Raw genomic sequence first — 5,878 nt, forward strand, 5'->3', positions numbered from 1 at the left:
AGCTTGCATGGTCGGGAGGAGGACCAGGATACAGCAGCTGGGGTCTGCTCAACCCCCGAACTGCAGTGGGGGCCTGGCCTCCTCTCGCTGGGCTCACTGCTCACAACTCAGAGCACTGGAGGGACGGGGTGGTCCTCTGTGAGACAGCAGCCAAGGCTTTGGTCTGCTCCTCTTAGCATCACCTTTCCTGGTTGTGCCCAGGTGGGCAGTCACACCTGAGCAGCCCTGGACCTGGCAAGCAGCAGTCAGGTCCTTGGTCTGTGCTCCCAGTGGGCTCTTTGAGAGGCTCCGATTTCTCCTCCCTCCCTGCCAGGAACCAGAGACAGAAACAACAAAGCAAAGGCGAACAGGACAGAGGAGCTCAGAGTCTCTCACCCACTGGGCTCCCTGAGAGTGAACCTTGCAAATAGTGCATATTCTCTCTAAATTATCCTTTAATGGAAACTGATCTTCTTAGGCCATTATGTAAGGGCTGCCGCAAGGGGACGGGTGGCAGAGGCTTTGATTTGCTTCTGCACTGTGCTTCTAGGTCTCATGAGAGGGGAGGACCTGCAGGGTTTGGTTTCTTCCAGATCCGAGGTTCCTGGTTTAAGACGCCTTGGCTGTAGGTGCTCAGACAGAGATGTGCTGGACAACATCCCTCTGACGGTTCCACCTCCCCGTTTCCATGTCATCCTTCCTGCAGGAAAAAACCCTGGTAAAAGTTCTCTTGTAGCTGGAGTCGAGCTGAATTCGGGTGGGAGGGGGACATGGATACACCGGAAGCCACAGTGTGGGCCCTCTGGTGTGCCTGCTGAGAGGCCTCGCTCTGCGGGGAGATTCACAGTGACAGAGACCTTGGCCGGAGGCTTGAGGAGCCCAGGGAGGTCTCGGGCCTGCCCCTCCACTGGCTCAGCGCTCTGTAAAGAGCCCAGAGGTCCCGGCTGACCGCGCGCCTGGGAGCCAGCCCAGGAGCACGCCTGTGATTCTCTACGCAGTACATTTGGGGCGGCGATGCTGAACAATGAGATGCCTGAAAGGGTCTCTTGATGAAAAGTTCGTGGGTCATGATAAACACATGATAAATGTTTTCACTGCCTGGACTCTAGACCTGCATTTATTGTGACATAAAGTTGCAAACTGCACCAACTCAGATGTGGGAAGGATATCTGAGACTGTAAGGAAAAGGGAGGGGTTGGGAATTAGGGTCTGGCAGGGGGGTCAGACGGCACCTTCGGGGGAGCTCACCTGGCACCGACGTGGTCCTTCTGCTCACTTGGGTGAGCAAGGGACTCACTGTTCTAAGCTTCTATTTCCTCTCTGCAAAATGAGGACCCAGTGACACTTCACTGGATGAAAGGACATAGTGCAGACTAAAGACATGACAGAGCACAGGGCCTGGTACATTCTGGGTATAAAATTAGCTAACACTAATTGAAAAAGCACATTATATCTTATTTTATAAAATGCGTCCAGGGCAGAACTATTCTCCAGTCTTTCCAACCTAGGTCCTCCCCAAGCATCCTGACTGAGCAGCATAGAGCAGGTGCCTGCTGAGTGGGGCCAGCATTGTCGCCGTGATGGAAAAGAGCAGGGGCGGTTCACGGCGAGTGACAAGTAACTGCTGCAGCCAAAGATCAAGTGAACGCCAGAGACACGTTCCCAGAAAATACAGAGTCTAAATTAGAAAACGGTCTCAGCTAGAAATCATTATATTGAAGCAGCAACACAGAGAGACAAGTCCACTAAGTAAATCGCGTGACAGCTGGAGGATTTTATGGCCTCTTGGAGACATTGTTAAAATGTTATGGTGATTACCTGTTGTTTTTTTTTCCCCCAGACTTGTGTAATGTTGTTTCAAATCTTAAAATCCTTTCCAGTGGATGACAAAAGTCTGTCTGAAAGTGTGCCTTGAACACAAAAACTTGGACAGTCCAGATCAAGCCGGTGAGATGCTCTGGCTATAAACCTGGCAGAATGTGGTTTTTATTGTGAATCCACCACTTTTACTAGCTGTGTGGCTGCTGTCAAGCCTTTTACTCTCTCCAAGCTTCAGTTACCTTCGGGGGTGGATGGAGGGTTAAATTAGGTAAAGGGCGTTGGAGCGTGTGGCTCTGAGTAAGCACTTCACAATGTGAGATATTGTGGGGTGTTTTTCTTTTAATTTTTCTTTGGAGGGGAGGGGAAATAATTAGATTTGTTTGTTTGTTTGTTTACTTAATGGAGGTACCGGGGATTGAACCCAGGACCTCGTGCATGCTAAGCACGCACTCTTCCACTGAGCTCTACCCTCCTCCCCTCATTTCCTTCTTTACACCTTTGCCTTTTCCATATTTTCTATGGCTTTTTAAAAATGATCGGAATGAAGGTAAATATACTAGAAGAAGATGAAGCTGGCTGTGCAGGTGCATTGGTTATCAACTGCTACATGACAGATAACCATACACCAAGTGGCTTCAATTAACACAGTTATCTGACAGTTTCTGTGGGTCTGGAGTCTGGGCTGTCTGTTCAGGATCCGCAGGCTGAATTAGGCAGCTGCATTCCCATCCAAGGCTCAGCCAGGAAGGATCTGCTCTGAACTCACCCAGGTTGGCAGGTGCCTTTCCCGCGGCTACACACTGGGGCCTGCGGTTCCCTGCAAGGTGTTGGGTGGAGGCCCCTAGATCCTAGAGGCTGCCTGCGGCTCTTCTGCAAAGCACTCTGTTCATGTAGGTTTCCCAGAGCGGTGCAAAAGAATCTGTGTAAGTGGGCTCCAACCAGACCTCAAGGAGCACCCAGGGATGAGGTCTGCTGCTCTAGGGTCTTGTCCTTCATCGCCTTAAAGCCCAGATTGCCACCAAGCAAGAAGCATTTAGAACATCTTAAGTGGAGAGGATGGAGGGTCTGGTCCATGCCGGGTGGACACAGATGCTCCAGGATGAGGAAAGAACCCGTTTCTAACTTCCGGTGATCATGAGTGACCAGCCTGTTAACAGGGGAGAAACGAAAACACAGTACCGAGCCCAGGTGTTGATGGTATCAATTCATAGTTTCAATCAGAATCCTAGGGTTCTATAAACTCTTGGAAAATTTTGGTGACTTCATTCCAACACCCTCGCTCTCTGGTGTCTCAAAGCCAAATAAGTGTTCTTCTGATATTCAGTCCAGGTTTGTTGAGCCCCTACTCTGTCCCTGACCCAGTGTTGGTGCAGAGATACCACATATATCTGCCCTCTTTAATAGAGCTCACAGTTGGGGGTGGGGAGAAGACATTCAACAAATAATGTACAAGTAGATGTTTCAGATTAGTAGTTTTAAAAATAAGCTTTATTTCCTTCCTCCTTGAATTGCCTCAGGCACCTCCAAATTTAGCTCGAAGGGCCAGCTTTTAGTGCACTCCTGTTCTGCATGTTTTAGGGCCTCACTTTGCTCTGAAGCCAGATTTCCCAAGCTACAAGCGCAGCTCAATCCCTTCATGGCTGTGTGACCTTGAGCAAGTTCATTAACCTCTCTGTACTTCAGGTTTCTCATTTGTAAAATAAGAATGATAATAATAGTATTTACATCTGCGTACACTGTTGTGAGGAATAAGAAATAAAGGAAATCATAAAAAGTGCTCAATGGTTTTCTCCATATAAATCTTTGGTAGATTCATTCCTAGATATTTGAAAGTTTTGGTAACCAGAAATGAAAATTTTAATTTTTTTCTAACTGCCACATGTTGGTATATGCAAATACAACTTACTTTGATATATTGGCTTTTACCCAGTTGCCTTATAAACTCTCAGTAACTTTAATAGTTTATTTATAAATTCCTTTCAATTGTCTATGTGTATAGACAAAGCACGGGTGAGTAATAACTCCTGTGTTCCTTTTCCGCTCCTCATACCTTCATCTCCCCTGCTTACGGCCCTGGCTAGAACATCCACTGCTGTGCTGTATTATACTGTCAAAGTCGGCCTCCTTTTCTTGCTCCTGATCTGTGGAAACACCTCAGTGTGTCACCATTAACTATACTTGCTAAAAGCGTTTTTTTTTTTTTTGTTTTTTTTTTTTAGATAATCTTTAGCAACTGACAATGTCTCTTTTTCATCCTAGTTTAGATATTTACAGGTGTTGGCCCTTATCAAATGATCTTTATGCAGCTATTGAAATGCTCACATGATCTTTCTCCTTTATTATGACAGTGGTTTACCATGAGTGATTTCCACATGTTAAAACCCTCTGTGCGGGGGAAGGTACAGCTCAGTGGTAGAGCACGTGCTCAGCATGTATGAGGTACCGGGTTCAATCCTCAGTACCTCCATTAAATAAATAAATAAACCTAATTACCTCCTATCCCCCCCCAAAAAATCACCTCTGAATCTCTGCAATAAACCCAACTCAGTTGCGACGTTTCATTCTTTTTATAAATTGCTGTATTGTTCAGTAATGCTGTTTAGGATTTTGTGTCTATGAACATTTTTTGAGATTAGCCTGTGATTTTCTTCTCTTGTACTGTTCTTCTCAAGTTTTGGTTTCAAGATTCTGCTAGTCTCACAAGATAAGTCAGAGTAGTCTATATTTTCGCGTTCTTTGGAATACTTTGTGTAGTACTGAAATAACTTTCTCCTTAAATGAGGTAGAACTTACCAGTGAAACCTTCTGGGTCTGCAGTTTTCTTTGTGGGAAGATGTTTGGTCGCTGATGCAATTTTCCCAATGGCACAGGACTAGTCAGGTTTTCTATTTCTTCTTGAGTCTGTTTTGCTATGTTGCATTCTTGTGGTAGTTGTGTATTTGGAGTTTTCAAATTTTGGCAAAGTTTGAAAAATACCTTTTCAATCTTTCTGTGGTCTGTGGCAGCATCTGCAGTGATGTCACCTTCTTCATTCCTGAGACTGGTTGCCTTGCCTTCTTTTTTAATTGAGGAATCACGCCACAAGCTGGTCAATTGCATTCATTTTGCTAGAACCACAATTTTTGGCTTTCGTGATTACATCTATTATGTGTGTGCTATTTCAGTAACTCCTACTCTTACTTTTACATGCCCTTAACTTTGGGGGGGATTTCCTTTGCTACCCTATCTGCACCTCCCTGTACATTCCCAGCCTTTCCTTTCTGTGCACACTCGCTCATGCCTACATGTTTCTAACTACTGACTTAGCTTTATCTTACAAGTTTTGGTATGTGGTACTTTGTTATAGTTCAGGTCAAAATTTTTCTTATGATTTGTTGACACACAGGTTATTTAGGAACACTTAAAAATATATATGTAAGGATTTCCCACCTCTTGTTATTTGCTGCTAGCTTAGAAGTTAAAGCGGTCAGAAAAATTTAATATAATTTGAATACTTTTAAATTTGTTTAAACTTGCTCTAGGTCTTAGTATATGGTCAATTTCTGTAAATGTTCTGTGTAGGCTTGAAAAGAATGTACATTCTTTTTTTAAATAATTATTTATACATGATTTATTTATAATTTATTTTTTGAGGGGGGGTAATTAGGTTTATTTATTTCTTTGTATTTGGAGGAGGTACTGAGGACTGAACCCAGGACCTCCTGCATGCTAAGCATGCACCCTACCACTTGAGCTATCCCTTCCCCCTGAAAATGTACATTCTGTAGTCCTAGGTGCAGTGTCCTAGATACTCATCAATTGAGCCAATTTTAATTGGCTTGTTCAAATCTTCTATATTCTTCTTGATTTGTCCTATCAATTTCTGAGGAAAAGTATGCTAAAACTTCCCAAATACAATTGTAAAGATGGGTATTTTCCCTTTCAGTTCTTTAAATGTTGAGACTAGTAGAGGGAGAAATGGAATGATTTAAAACCAACCAACCCCCTCCCACCCAAAAAAACCAACCCCACAACACTGTCAGTACAAAAGGAGGTGGGAAAGAAGGGAACCCCTGTCCCCAGACAAGTGAGACAAACA

Source organism: Camelus dromedarius, chromosome 7 (assembly GCF_036321535.1).
Source record: "Camelus dromedarius isolate mCamDro1 chromosome 7, mCamDro1.pat, whole genome shotgun sequence".
NCBI classification, from domain to species: Eukaryota; Metazoa; Chordata; class Mammalia; order Artiodactyla; family Camelidae; genus Camelus; species Camelus dromedarius.